Raw genomic sequence first — 16853 nt, 5'->3', positions numbered from 1 at the left:
TTTCATTCGTTCATTCATTCCACAAATATCTCTTAAGTAACCAGAATATTTCAGATACTGTCATAGGTCCTGGGGAATTTAGCAGGTTAGACTTGCTTCTTGCAAGTCTTGACTAGGAAAAAAGGCAAATATGCAAAAACTAGAATTTTTAAAATTTAAAAAGGAGGGCATCATGGCTTATTTGCTAATATAAATACTGGATGTGATATAGCATCTGGAACACATTTGTTTTCAACCCAATTTTACCCTTCCATTCTTCACATAGGAGGCACTCAGTGAACATTTGGTGAAGAGTGAAGAAATTGTTAAGAAATGAAGAAAAAGTGAGTCTCAAACTCCTGTTCAAAAACATCCACATAATTTTCATCTTAAGTTTGCCAACAGAACACAGCCCTGCTAAGCCCTACTAACTCAAAGTGGTACTTCTATCTACAAAGTTGAATACAGATTCTATTTTTAGTCAAAAATCTGGTGTTTACCTTAACTGTGAGATACCTAAGTATAAGCTGCCATTAGAAAAACTGCATCACTATAATTTCAAAGCAAACTTACCAAAAGTAGGATGGTTTTCTCACATTTTAGTATGTTCAAAATATACCAACTGTCTTAGGGAAAACCCACAAGAGTCCAACCTATATTCTTTCCTTGTCATTGCTTGTGAACTATTCACTATCCTTGAGATCAACAGATATATCAGATATTGTCAATTCCGCTAGAGTTTGTCTTGTTTGTTTTTGGTTTGAGGGTAGGGGAGTCAGGGGATGTTTTTGTTTGTTTGTTTGAGCCATTATGAATACCTAAATTGGCATGCCCACACATCCAGGGCTGGCTTCCTCTGTTCAATGGAACACTTGAAGAGCACTGTGAGTGATGTAAATAATAAAGAACTTCTCTGTAGTGACTGCAACCTTTCTGTAATCCTCTCTAGTAATAGGACCAAGGATTCTAGGGCTAAAGCGAATCCATTAATAATGGTATTGCTAAATTTTTTCAAATAAGTTCACTTTGTTGTTCCAAGCTGACTTTTCTTCAACCATTCTAACGGAAACGAAATGATTATGATTTTGCCATCATCCACCTTATCTTCTTGTCTCTACCTCCAGAGGAGGTGCTGACATAAATGATCAAAGAACAGAGAGGGAGAAAAACAAAGGATCTCAGAGAGATTAATCAGTCCCTGAAAATCTGAAAGTGACTTTTGTTGCCATTATAAATCAATATACAGGATTTCTTTAAACACTAGATTTAAAAAAAAAACATATAGTATGTCAAAGCCACAATTAAAAAGTAGATAAATATAATGAATTTTAACAAGCTCTTGAATTTATTTTGCTGCTTTAAAAAATATAGGATAGATTGCTTTCTTCTTTCTGGTCTTCTTCATACAATGATGATTACATTAAGGGGAAGTTTCAAAATTTCCACATTGTATATCTGTGCTTTTAACCTCTCCCAAAGATTAGATAAAGACTGCCAAACCAAAAAAGCATTCTTGGCTCACGTACACAGCTCATTCTTTAAATAGAAGTTTCAGCACTTCCAGGCAAAGACTTCTAAAGAGTCTTTATCTATTGATTAACTGTAGAGGATATTCTGCTTAAAACGAATCTTAAATACTCTAAAATAAATGTTTTATTCTACATTAGGGTAAAAGGTGTAAAGGGAAAAATGAGACATTGCTACTTCTCTCCCATCCTACAAATATGTTACATTTTTGCCTGCAATATTTCTATAAAAAGTTGGAAGTAGGAAAATAACCCATTTGCCAATGAAATTGTATTTTTCCTCCTGAGGTGGATATTCAAGAACTACTACTCCAAGAATTACTACTCCAAGTAATTCCAAGTAGATATCCAAGAATTAATATTCCACTGGGCAGAGGTCACTTGGTGACTCCCCCGGTACACAGGAGAAACTCCCTTGAGACCACTGGCTAAACTATTGATGGACCCCACATCTCAAATGGGGTCAGAAAAAACCCCTTCCTTTTTCTGTGATTCTGATGGCTAAGAATATACCAATATACCTAGATAGAACCCTGAGAAGCAGGCAGCATATAGTGAAGAGATTAAGATGAGAATCCCTCTTGTGTTTTTTTTTTTTAAACTTTAAGTTCCGGGATATATATGCAGAACATGCAGGCTTGTTATATAGGTATACATGTGCCATGGTGGTTTGCTGCACCTATCAACCCGTCATCTAGATTTTAAGCCCCACATGCATTAGGTATTTGTCCTAGTGCTCTCCTTCCCCTGACCTCTTACCCCACCACCCCCTGACAGGCCCAGATGTGTGATGTTCCCATCCCTGTGTCCATGCGTTCTCATTGTTCAACTCCCATTTAGTGGGAACATGTGGTGTTTGGTTTTCTGTTCCCGTGTTAGTTTGCTGAGGATGATGGTTTCCAGCTCCATCCATGTCTCTGCAACAGACATGAATCCTTTTTTATGGCTATATAGTTCCATGTTGTAGATGTACCACATTTTCTTTATCCATTGATAAATCTATCATTGGTGGGCATTTTCTTTATCCACATTTTCTTTATCCATTGATCTATCTATCATTGATGGGCATTTGGGTTGGTTCCATGGCTTTGCTATTGTAAGTAGTGATGCACTAAACATGTGTGCATGTGTCTTTATAATGTAATGACTTATATTCCTTTGAGTATATGCCCAGTAATAGGACTGCTAGGTCAAATGGTATTTCTGGTTCTAGATCCTTAAGGAATTGCCACACTGTCTTCGACAATGGTTGAACTAATTTACATTCCCACCAACAGTATAAAAGCATTCTTATTTCTCCACAGCCTTGCCAGCATCTATTGTTTCTTGACTGTTTGTGTGTGTGTGTGTGTGTGTGTGTGTGTTTTGGGACAGAGTCTCACTCTTGTCACCCAGGCTGGAGCGCAGTGGCACAATCTCAGCTCACTGCAACCTCCATCTCTCAAGTTCAGGCAATTCTCCTCCCTCAGCCTCCTGGGTAGCTGGGATTACAGGAACCCACTGCCACACCTGGCTAATTTTTGCACTTTTAGTAGAGACGGGGGTTTTACCATGTTAGCCAGGTGGGTCTCGAACACCTGACCTCAGATGATCCACCTGCCTCAGCCTCCCAAAGTGGTGGGATTACAGGCATGAGCCACTGCACCCAGCCAATTTCTTGACTTTTTAATAATCACCATTCTGACTGGTGTGAGATGGTATCTCATTGTGGTTTAGATTGGCATTTCTCTAACGATCAGTGATGTTGAGCTTTTATTCATGTTTGTTATCCACATAAATTTCTTCTTTTGAGAATTTTCTGTTCATATCCTTTTCCCACTTTTTGATGGGGTTGTATTTTTTTTCTTGTAAATTTGTTTAAGTCCCTGGTAGATTCTGGCCAGGCGTGGTGGCTCACGCTTGTAATCCCAGCACTTTGGGAGGCCGAGGCGGGCAGATCACGAGGTCAGGAGATCGAGACCACGGTGAAACTCCGTCTCTACTAAAAATACAAAAAATTAGCTGGGCGTGGTGGCAGGCACCTGTAGTCCCAGCTACTCGGAGAGGCTGAGGCAGGAGAATGGCGTGAACTCGGGAAGCGGAGCTTGCAGTGAGCCGAGATCACGCCACTGCACTCCAGCCTGGGTGACAGAGCAGGACTCCGTCTCAAAAAAAAAAAAAAAAAAAAAAAAAAGTTCCTGGTAGATTCTGGATATTAGAACTTTGTCAGATGGGTCGATTGCAAAAAATTTTCTCCCATTCTGTAGGTTGCCTGTTCACTCTGATGATAGTTTCTTTTGCTGTGAAGAAGCTCCTTAATTTAATAAGATCCCATTTGTCAATTTTGGCTTTCGTTGCCGTTGCTTTTGGTGTTTTAGACATGAAGTATTTGCCCATGCCTTTGTCCTGAACGGTATTACCTAGGTTTTCTTCTAGGGTCTTTATGGTTTTGGGTTTTATATTTAAGTCTTCAATCCATCTTGAGTTAATTTGTGTATAAGGCGTAAGAAAGGAGTCCAGTTTCAGTTTTCTGCATATGGCTAGCCAGTTTTCCCAGCACCATTTATTAACTAGGGAACCTTTTCCTCATTGCTGGTTTTTGTCAGGTTTGTCAAAGATCAGATGGTTGTCGATGTGTGGTGTTATTTCTGAGGCCTCTGTTCTATTCCATTGGTCTATATGTCTGTTTTGGTAACAGTACCATGCTGTTGTGGTTACTGTACCATTGTAGTATAGTTTGAAGTCATGTAGCATGATGCCTCCTGCTTTGTTCTTTTTGCTTAGGATTGTCTTGGCTGTATGGGCTCCTTTTTGGTTCCATGTGAAATTTAAAGGAGTTTTTTTTAATTCTGTGAAGAATGTCAATGGTAGTTTGGGAATAGCATTGAATCTACAATTACTACAAATTACTTTGGGCAGTATGGCCATTTTCACAATATTGATTCTTCCTATCCATGAAGATAGAATGTTTTTCCATTTGTTTGTGTCCTGTCTTACTTCCTTGAGCAGTGGTTTGTAGTTCTCCTTGTAGAGGTCTTTAACATCCCTTGTAAGTTGTATTTCCAGGTATTTAATTATGGGTTTAAAATAAATAACTCTCATTATTTTGAGATACGTTCCATTGATACCTACTTTATTGAGAGTTTTTAACATGAAGGGCTGTTGAATTTTATCAAAGGTCTTTTCTGCATCTATGGAAATAATCATGTGGTTTTTGTCATTGGCTCCGTTTATGTGATGGATTACATTTACTGATTTTCGTATGTTGAACCAGCCTTGCATCCCAGGGATGAAGCTTACTTGATCATGATGGATAAGCTTTTTGATGTGCTGCTGGATTCGGTTTGCCAGTATTTTATTAAGGATTTTCACATCCATGTTCATCAGGCGTATTGGCCTTAAGTTTTCTTTTTTTGTTGTGTCTCTGCCAGGTTTTGGTATTGGGATGATGCTGGCCTCATAAAATGAGTTAGGGAGGAGTCCCTCCTTTTCAATTATTTGGAATACTTTCAGAAGGAATGGTACCAGCTCTTCTTTGTACCTCTTGTAGAATTCAGCTGCGAATTCATCTGGTCCTGGGCATTTTTTGATGGTAAGCTATTAATTACTGCCTCAATTTCAGAACTTGTTATTGGTCTATTCAGGGATTCAACTTCTTCCTGGTTTAGTCTTGCCTCCCATGTTCTTTCATAATCATTATCTTTGTCATTATAAGTGGTGTTATCAGCCAGGAAAAGAGAAAATACTGTCTCAAAAAGAAGAAATTTAACACAGGGAATTGGTTATACCTGTGATGACAGAGCTGAAAAGCCGCACAGAGGATGATGAATTCTGATGACAATACTGAAATTAACAACAGCAGGATGCTTCTGAGGTAGGAGATGGAAAGACACAATGTGGAGGTGATGTCACCACAGACCAGAAATAGGAAGCAGAGCATGAACTATTAATAGATACGCAATGAAGGAGGACTTCCCAGCAGAAACTGAGATGACAGAGAGAAGCAGTAGTCCAATAGGAGGCAGAATATGAAGGAGATGTAGCAATTGCCAGAGACATCACTGGAAGCGCAGTGAATAGGAGACATATCCTTGGATCTCCTTCCTTCCAATCTTTTGCCAGTACCTCCCATTGGTCAAGACTATTAGGAAAACAGGACAAGGGAGTCTGAAAAATAGAGTTCCCTGAGATGCAGGGCCAAGCTGAGGAAGTTTGGGAAATAGAGATGAAAGAAAACAGTTAAATCACTGGCAAAAATGACTATAGCCTAGTCACAATTCACCATTTGGAGACTCTGCATAGCTTGAGAGGTCTTCATTGAAATAAAGAAACCTCAAGACCACCAGCGACTAGACATTGACAGGTTGAGAGCCTTGATTGTGATCTCTGTATCCTCCCTGACCCTACGCAGCAAAAATATTGGATGTATTTTTTGAGCCTTTATGAGTTCCTTCATATTTCAGTACTGAACTTGCTAGCAAGAAACTACAAATGGCACACCCATGAAAGTTCAAAAATGATATTTAATAAGTGGTTTCCATTGAAGAATAGATTTCAGAGAAGAAAATCTCTGAGTTCATGAAAGACTTGTTCTCAGAGACTAGAAAGACAGATAAGCCTACAATAAAACCTGTAGAAGGCATGGCCGTCAAAATCATCATTTTAAATGTCAGTGATTAAACTTTGCCCACCCTGCTTTGGATCACAACTGATCCTAACTCCAAATTTTCATATAACTGACAGTAACACTTTCCTAAGCCTTCATCTGCCAACCCAAACATACCAGCCTCGTTTTATATTCTACCAAGTAGAGCATAAAAATGATGAAGACTAAATGATCATGTAAGAGAGAGAACTCAGATTATTTTTAGGACACTGACTCTATTAGTTTAATAGCACAGTACTCATCAGCCTGGAGCCCTGTGATTTTTTTAAAAGAATTACTCAGAGAAAAGACATTTTGGAACATCTTGTTCTGAATTTCTCACTGAGCCTAGATGGCAATAGCTACTCTTTCAAGCCCGGTTCAAATGTCATCTCTGAAGCTTTCCCTGTCTCCTTCCTTTTTGTTCTGTGAGTGTCTTCTATAAGCCTTAATGGATGTACTTATTACATTATATTGCAATTATTTGTTGCCAGTCTATCTCTCTCTACTAGTGATTTAGACAAAAACAACTTGTCGAAAGCAATTTAACTTTATAAATTGAATAACTATAAATCAGTCAGTGGGGGTGGAGCCAAGATGGCCGAATAGGAACAGCTCCGGTCTACAGCTCCCAGCCTGAGCAACACCGAAGATGGGTGATTTGTGCATTCCTGTTTGAGGTACAGGTTTCATCTCACTAGGGAGTGCCAAACAGTGGGTGCAGGACAGTCGGTGAAGCACACTGTGCGCGAGCTGAAGCAGGGCAAGGCATTGCCTCACTTGGGAAGCGCAAGGTGTCAGGGAGTTCCCCTTCCTAGTCAAAGAAAGGGGTAACAGACGGCACCTGGAATATCGGGTCAGTCCCACCCTAATACTGTGCTTTTCCAACGGGCCTGGAAAACGGCACACTAGGAGATTGTGTCCCGCACCTGGCTCGGAGGGTCCTATGCCCACGGAGTCTCGCTGATTGCTAGCACAGCAGTCTGAGATCAAGCTGCAAGGCGGCAGCAAGGCTGGGGGAGGGGCGCCCGCCATTGCCCAGGCTTGCTTTGGTAAACAAAGCAGCCAGGAAGCTCGAACTGGGTGGAACCCACCACAGCTCAAGGAGGCCTGCTTGCCTCTGTAGGCTCCACCTCTGGGGGCAGGGCACAGACAAACAAAAAATCAGCAGGAACCTCCACAGACTTAAATGTCCCTGTCTGACTGACAGCTTTGAAGAGAGTAGTGGTTCTCCCAGCACGCAGCTGGAGATCTGAGAACGGACAGACTGCCTCCTAAAGTGGGTCCCTCAACCCTGAGCAGCCTAACTGGGAGGCACTCCCCCAGTAGGGACAGACTGACACCTCACTCGGCCGGATACTCCTCTGAGACAAAACTTCCAGAGGAACTATCAGACAGCTGAATTTGTGGTCTCACGAAAATCCGCTGTTCTGCAGCCACTGCTGCTGACACCCAGCTAAACAGAGTCTGGAGTGGACCTCTAGTAAACTCCAACAGACCTGCAGCTGAGGATCCTGTCTGGTAGAAGGAAAACTAACAAACAGAAAGGACATCCACACCAAAAACCCATCTGTACATCACCATCATCAAAGACCAAAAATAGATAAAACCACAAAGATGGGGAAAAAACAGAGCAGAAAAACTGGAAACTCTAAAAAGCAGAGCACCTCTCCTCCTCCAAAGGAACGCAGTTCCTCACCAGCAATGGAACAAAGCTGGATGGAGGATGACTTTGACGAGTTGAGAGAAGAAGGCTTCAGACGATCAAACTACTCTGAGCTACGGGAGGAAATTCAAAACAATAGCAAAGAAGTTAAAAACTTTGAAAAAAAAAATTAGAAGAATGGATAACTAGAATAACCAATGGAGAGAAGGGCTTAAAGGATCTGATGGAGCTGAAAGCCAAGTTTCGAGAACTACGCGAAGATTGCAGAAGCCTCAGTAGCAGATGCAATCAACTGGAAGAAAGGGTGTCGCTGATGGAAGATGAAATGAATGAAATGAAGCGAGAAGGGAAGTTTAGAGAAAAAAGAATAAAAAGAAATGAACAAAGCCTCCAAGAAATTTGGGACTATGTGAAAAGACCAAACCTACGTCTGATTGGTGTACCCAAAAATGACGGGGAGAATGGAACCAAGTTGGAAAACACTCTGCAAGATATTATCCAGGAGAACTTCCCCAATCTAGCAAGGCAGGCCAACATTCAGATTCAGGAAATACAGAGAACACCACAAAGATACTCCTCGAGAAGAGCAACTCCAAGACACATAATTGTCAGATTCACCAAAGTTGAAATGAAGGAAAAAATGTTAAGGGCAGCCAGACAGAATAGTCGGGTTACCCACAAAGGGAAGCCCATCAGACTAACAGCTGATCTCTCGGCAGAAACTCTACAAGCCAGAAGACAGTGGGGGCCGATATTCAACATTCTTAAAGAAAAGAATTTTCAACCCAGAATTTCATATCCAGCCAAACTAAGCTTTATAAGTGAAGGAGAAATAAAATACTTTACAGACAAGCAAACGCTGAGTGATTTTGTCACCACCAGGCCTGCCCTAAAAAAGCTCCTGAAGGAAGCACTAAACATGGAAAGGAACAACCGGTACCAGCCACTGCAAAAACATGCCAAATTGTAAAGACCATCGAGGCTAGGAAGAAACTGCATCAACTAATGAGCAAAATAACCAACTAACATCATAATGACAGGATCAGATTCACAAATAACAATATTAATGTTAAATGTAAATGGGCTAAATGCTCCAATTAAAAGACACAGACTGGCAAACTGGATAAGGAGTCAGGACCCATCAGTGTGCTGTATTCAGGAAACCCATCTCACGTGCAGAGACACACATAGACTCAAAATAAAGGGATGGAGGAAGATCTATCAAGCAAATGGAAAACAAAAAAAGGCAGGGGTTGCAATCCTAGTCTCTGATAAAATAGACTTTAAACCAACAAAGATCAAAAGAGACAAAGCAGGCCATTACATAATGGTAAAGGGATCAATTCAACAAGAAGAGCTAACTATCCTAAATATATATGCACCCAACACAGGAGCACCCAGATTCATAAAGCAAGTCCTGAGTGACCTACAAAGGGACTTAAACTCCCACACAATAATAATGGGAGATTTTAACACCCCACTGTCAACATTAGACAGATCAACGAGACAGAAAGTTAACAAGGATATCCAGGAATTGAACTCAGCTCTACACAAAGTGGACCTAATAGACATCTACAGAACTCTCCACCCCAAATCAACAGAATATACATTTTTTTCAGCACACCACACCTATTCCAAAATTGACCACATAGTTGGAAATAAAGCTCTCCTCAGCAAATGTAAAAGAACAGAAATTATAACAAACTGTCTCTCAGACCACAGTGCAATCAAACTAGAGCTCAGGATTAAGAAACTCACTCAAAACCGCTCAACTACATGGAAACTGAACAACCTGCTCCTGAGTGACTATTGGGTACATAATGAAATGAAGGCAGAAATAAAGATGTTCTTTGAAACCAACGAGAACAAAGACACAACATACTAGAATATCTGGGACACGTCCAAAGCAGTGTGTAGAGGGAAATTTATAGCACTAAATGCCCACAAGAGAAAGCAGGAAAGATCCAAAATTGACACCCTAACATCACAATTAAAAGAACTAGAAAAGCAAGAGCAAACACATTCAAAAGCTAGCAGAAGGCTAGAAATAACTAAAATCAGAGCAGAACTGAAGGAAATAGAGACACAAAAAACCCTTCAAAAAATTAATGAATCCAGGAGCTGGTTTTTTGAAAACATCAACAAAATTGATAGACCGCTAGCAAGACTAATAAAGAAGAAAAGAGAGAAGAATCAAATAGATGCAATAAAAAATGAAAAAGGGGATATCACCACCGATCCCACAGAAATACAATCTACCATCAGAGAATACTACAAACACCTCTATGCAAATAAACTAGAAAATCTAGAAGAAATGGATAAATTCCTGGACAAATACCCTCCCAAGACTAAACCAGGAAGAAGTTGAATCTCTGAATAGACCAATAACAGGTTCTGAAATTGTGGCAATAATCAATAGCTTACCAACCAAAAAGAGTCCAGGACCTGATGGATTCACAGCCGAATTCTACCAGAGGTACAAGGAGGAACTGATACCATTCCTTCTGAAACTATTCCAATCAATAGTAAAAGAGGGAATCCTCCCTAACACATTTTATGAAGCCAGCATCGTCCTGATACCAAAGCCTGGCAGAGACATAACCAAAAAAGAGAATTGCAGACCAATATCCTTGATGAACATTCATGCAAAAATCCTCAACAAAATACTGGCAAACCGAATCCAGCAGCACATCAAAAAGCTTATCCACCATGATCAAGTGGGCTTCATCCCTGGGATGCAAGTCTGGTTCAACATACGCAAATCAATAAATGCAATCCAGCATATAAACAGAACCAAAGACAAAAACCACATGATTATCTCAATAGATGCAGAAAAGGCCTTTGACAAAATTCAACAACCCTTCATGCTAAAAACTCTCAATAAATTAGGTATTGATGGGACGTATCTCAAAATAATAAGAGCTATCTACGACAAACCCACAGCCAATATCATACTGAATGGGCAAAAACTGGAAGCATTCCCTCTGAAAACTGGCACAAGACAGGGATGCCCTCTCTCACCGCTCCTGTTCAACATAGTGCTGGAAGTTCTGGCCAGAGCAATCAGGCAGGAGAAGGAAATAATAGGTATTCAATTAGGAAAAGAGGAAGTCAAATTGTCCCTGTTTGCAGATGACATGATTGTATATCTAGAAAACCCCACTGTCTCAGCCCAAAATCTCCTTAAGCTGATTAGCAACTTCAGCAAAGTCTCAGGATACCAAATCAATGTACAAAAATCACAAGCATTCTTGTACACCAATCACAGACAAACAGAGAGCCAAATCATGAGTGAACTCCCATTCACAATTGCTTCAAAGAGAATAAAATGCCTAGGAATCCAACTTACAAGGGATGTGAAGGACCTCTTCAAGGAGAACTACAAACCACTGCTCAATGAAATAAAAGAGGATACAAACAAATGGAAGAACATTCCATGCTCATGGGTTGGAAGAATCAATATCGTGAAAATGGCCATACTGCCCAAGGTAATTTATAGATTCAATGCCACCCCCATCAAGCTACCAACGACTTTCTTCATAGAATTGGAAAAAACTACTTTAAAGTTCATATGGAACCAAAAAAGAGCCCGCATCGCCAAGTCAATCCTAAGCCAAAAGAACAAAGCTGGAGGCATCACACTACCTGACTTCAAACTATACTACAAGGCTACAGTAACCAACACAGCATGGTACTGGTACCACAACAGAGACATAGATCAATGGAACAGAACAGAGCCCTCAGAAATGATGCCACATATCTACAACTATCTGATCTTTGACAAACCTGACAAAAACAAGAAATGGGGAAAGGATTCCCTATTTAATAAATGGTGCTGGGAAAACTGGCTGGCCATATGTAGAAAGCTGAAACTGGATCCCTTCCTTACACCTTATACAAAAATTAATTCAAGATGGATTAAAGACTTAAATGTTAGACCTAAAACCATTAAAATGCTACAAGAAAACCTAGGCAATACTATTCAGGACATAGGTATGGGCAAGGACTTCATGTCTAAAACACCAAAAGCAATGGCAACAAAAGCCAAAATTCACAAATGGGATCTAATTAAACTAAAGAGCTTCTGCACAGCAAAAGAAACTACCATCAGAGTGAACAGGCAACCTACAGAATGGGCGAAAATTCTTCCAACCTACTCATCTGACAAAGGGCTAATATTGAGAATCTACAATGAACTCAAACAAATTTACAAGAAAAAAACAAACAACCCCATCAAAAAGTGGGCAGAGGACATGAACAGACACTTCTCAAAAGAAGACATTTATGCAGCCAAAAAACACATGAAGAAATGCTCATCATCACTAGCCATCAGAGAAATGCAAATCAAAACCACAATGAGATACCATCTCACACCAGTTAGAATGGCCATCATTAAAAAATCAGGAAACAACAGGTGCTGGAGAGGTTGTGGAGAAATAGGAACACTTTTACACTGTTGGTGGGACTGTAAACTAGTTCAACCATTGTGGAAGTCAGTATGGCGATTCCTCAGGGATCTAGAACTAGAAATACCATTTGACCCAGCCATCCCATTACTGGGTATATACCCAAAGGACTATAAATCATGCTGCTATAAAGACACACGCACACGTATGTTTATTGCGGCACTATTCACAATAGCAAAGACTTGGAACCAACCCAAATGTCCAACAACGATAGACTGGATTAAGAAAATGTGGCACATATACACCATGGAATACTATGTAGCCATAAAAAATGATGATGCCATGTCCTTTGTAGGGACATGGATGAAACTGGAAAACATCATTCTCAGTAAACTATCACAAGGACAAAAAACCAAAGACCGCATGTTCTCACTCATAGGTGGGAATTGAACAATGAGAACTCATGGTCACAGGAAGGGGAACATCACACTCCGGGGACTGTTGTGGGGTTGGGGGAGGGGGGAGGGACAGCATTAGGAGATATACCTAATGCTAAATGACAAGTTAATGGGTTCAGGAAATCAACATGGCACATGGATACATATGTAACAAACCTGCACATTGTGCACATGTACCCTAAAACCTAAAGTATAATAAAAAAAAATAAATACATAAAATAAATCGGTCAGTACCAAAAATTGGTCAAAATTGAATATCCCAGTCCCTTTTGCCAAGTGTTATAATTCTGTTGTACAATGGGGTTGTTTTTCAACACTTTATGGGTCCAGAATTTAAACATTTTTTGTCACTTTTTAAGAAATGAGATTGGGCATTTTTCTCATTTGTTCCTCATTTATTTTCAGCTAGTCGTTGCTACTCTGTGTTATTTGTAATAGGTAAAAGTTGAAACAACCAAAATATCCAATTTAGAAGATTGTTTGAAACACATGTTCAGGAGACAAATTGGAAAAACTTTAAAGTTGATTGGCTAGAAAACGATATGTAAGTTATGGTTTCCCTTTTATAGAAAAATATTGTACTTACACCTATTCATCTTTGACTTTAGCTCATAGTTCATAATAAGTATCTAAGAAATGACTATGAATATAACTTTTGTCCTTTTTCCTACTGGGTACAATCCATATCAATAGACGGCATCCATTCTTTCAGGTATTCAACAAATGTGTGTATACTGGCGGGCCAGAGGTCTTTTTTTATTGAAGCCCCGAGAGTTTGCATGAATACACGAGTTCAAACTTGATTCTACTGAGCTAAGATGCTATTTTTCAAAACGGAAAATAAACATTGTCTCTCTTCCTACTCTTCTCTCAGAGAGAAGAGTATATGCACCAGCATATGGTGCAGGAGACATGAAATCTAGTTTTGTATGTTAATGAACATTAATGGTCTATAATAAGTTCATAATAAGAAATCTATTAAACAAACAAGTAATTGGCTTGCTTGAAATGTAATTAATAAAATTGCTAATTCAGGTCAGAATTCAATTGCTTTTGGCAAGACCTTTTTTGGAATTACAGCTATGTGCAGGCTTGACAGAATACTACGGAGAAGTCTTGTTTTGTTCTGTTTTTTCATAGAATGCAAAGGGCCTTACCCATAGTATGCACCCAAAAAGTATCTGTTCTGTAAAGACTGGAGAGTAGGAAGGCTGTGATTTTTTTAATAAATCATTCAAATGAAACAAGAATAAAAAGGCATTTTGGATTATGAAAATGGAAAGATCATATTTAAGGGCAGTTTCCATAAGATAACTTACCAGCTGCAAGGTCACCCAGCAGCTTTAGTGTTGAATGTTTAAATGGCCAGTGCAATAAGAACAATATTGACATTCTCATATTTGACTTTTTATGATGTATCTTCAGACACGTTATTTCATGTAATCATTCAGTAGAGAAAATGTCATTCACATATGTAGGTAGTATGTGCACATGTTTTAACATGAACAGCATAATTCTGGTACATTTCTAGAGTGCACACCAAAGAACATATAAACACAGCCAATTTTTGGCATGGTGTCAGATGAGTGATTATTGACCCAGGGGCCCATGACTGGGGTCTCGGGGGTGTGCGTATATGCGTATTTTTCAGGAATGAAGATACAAAACTTTAATCGAGTCTCAAAAGAGGAGGAGGAGAGCCTGTGACCTGAAAAAGATTGGAAACCACTGTTTCAGACAGATGCTACAGTAAACAATTAAATACAGATGGTTCCATTAACCAGGTGCCCCCCAAATGCAGGTTTGTTGCACAGATCTATTTGGATCTGTAGAATTCTGCTAAAATTGCTCATTTTTTCTTCCATGCTCCCAGTTAACAGACAGTAAACATGGTTTTTTTATTTACTTAGGAATTTCAGTTAGAAATACCAAAGAAGAGGCCAGGCATGGTGGCTCATGCCTGTAATCCCAGCACTTTGGGAGGCTGAGGTGGGTGGATCACCTGAGGTCAGGAGTTTGAGACCAGCCTGACCAACATTGTGAAACTGCTTCTCTACTAAAAATACAAAAATTTGCTGGGTGTGATGGTGCGCACTTGTAATCCCAGCTACTAGGGAGGCAGAGGCTGGAGATTTGCTTGAACCCAGGAGGCAGAGGTTGCAGTGAGCTGAGATCACACCATTGCACTGCAGCCTGGGCGACAAGAGCAAAACTCCATCTCATAATAAATAAACAAATAAAAAGAAGAAGAAGGACGAAGAAGAAAGAAGGAGGAGGAGGGAGGAGGAGGAAGGAGGAGGAGGAGGAGGAGAAGGAGAAGAAGAAAAGAAGAAGAGGAGGAGGAGAAGGAGAAGGAGAAAAAGAAGAAGGAGAAGAAGAAATAGCAAAGAAGAGATGCACATGTGGAAAAGGAAGTTGCTTCTGGGTGATACCCAGTATATTTCTGCTAGAGCAGGTGGGCTTGTCAAGGCGCCATGGACAAACTGCATGCTGCTAAACACTACACTCTGGGGAGTTGAGAATATTGTCTCAAAGCCATTCGGGTGCTCTTTAAAAGATTTGTTTCATTTATTTGTTAGGTGATCAAAAATTGACAATCTGCATCCTGAGACATGCTTTGAGATCTTTCATTACAAAGCAGCTAATAAAGAGAAAATGCATCTCCTTTGGGAGCAAAACTAAGAAAATCATCCAGAATTAACAAAAGGAATGCCACGTTCATTCCAAGTACTGAGATATTTGCAAATATCAACTTCTTGTGGTGGGAAATTATATAGAAGTGATTTATTTTCATTAAGTCCATTTTCTAAGTGCTGTTCCCAAGAATACGCATTGGCTTCCTGCAAGCCATCAGCCAAGGCCTGATTTGTGCTTGTGTTCTGATTTTCTTCATCATACTATTCCCCCAAATACTCCGCTTTATAGTTATATATGCAATCGATCTCCATATAGAGATTTATGTTAAAATAGATGCCACAAGCTAGGAAATGCTAAATGAATCCCATTACTCTCTTTGTGAGAAAGAAATGCTTGTTGTTGACCAAATACCAATCTAACTGGCTGCTGCTCATTGACTGGGTTAATATGTGCCAGGATGGTATTCCTGGGCAGTTGGAGTTTTCATTAAAACATTAGTTCCTGGACTATTGTAGAAACATTCATAGTGAACCAGTGAGTATGAGAATAAATATGAATGTTCCCTTCCGCCCAGCATCCATACAATGTGTAACTTTTTATTACCAAGCTATTGAGATTACAATGAAAATTGCCCTTAATGCCAGCATAAACAAGGTCAGCCAGTAACAGGAACAAAACATGAAAAACAAAACAGAAACCAGAACCACATGCGTAATAGGTAAAAAAGATCAGATGAATGGGAGTTCAGACTGAGGAAACTGAGGTAGAGATAAACGGCTACATGTTTGTAATCTAAAGCTGGTGGACCCCACCAGTTGGCCCAAGTGTGCTCTCATGGTATGGAGTTCTTTACAATAAACACCTCCATCCCAAATCCTAATTAAAAACAAAACAGAGGCCGGGCGCAGGGGCTCACGCCTGTAATCCCAAGACTTTGGGAGGCCAAGGCAGGTGGATCACGAGGTCAGGAGATCGAGACCATCCTGGCTAAAATGGTGAAACCCCGTCTCTACTAAAAATACAAAAAAAAAAAAAAAATTAGCCAGGCGTGGTGGCAGGCGCCTGTAGTCCCAGCTACTTGCCAGGCTGAGTCAGGAAAATGGCGTGAACCCGGGAGGCAGAGCTTGCAATGAGCCGAGATCGCGCCACTGCACTCCAACCTGGGTGACAGAGCTAGACTCCATGTCAAAAAAACAAAAACCAAACAAAAAACAAAACAGAACAAAACCACTGCAGCAGCCCAGCCCTAAGACTCAACTGCATTCCTGCCCAGAAAGCAGCCACCCTGGTAATGCATGATTTCCTGCTCCACTGGTTTCTCCTCACACCCTCTCAGGCTCTGTCCTGGCCTGGCACCTCCAGCTGACATCTGACAAGCCCCAGCTGTTTCCTTCCATCATTTCCTAGAAAGCAAATCCTTTAAGCAGAGTCTGAGAGCCAACCCTGGATTTGACAGGTGTGACTTGGAGAAATCTCAAGCATGTGTCTTAAGCATCCAGCGTGGACCCAACAGCTTGTGCTGTTTTGGGGACACTCCCAAGGACCATAGAGGTTGGT

This window comes from Nomascus leucogenys, chromosome 3 (genome assembly GCF_006542625.1).
Source record: "Nomascus leucogenys isolate Asia chromosome 3, Asia_NLE_v1, whole genome shotgun sequence".
In the NCBI taxonomy this organism is placed as follows: domain Eukaryota; kingdom Metazoa; phylum Chordata; class Mammalia; order Primates; family Hylobatidae; genus Nomascus; species Nomascus leucogenys.
Note: the sequence above shows the minus strand (reverse complement) of the source record.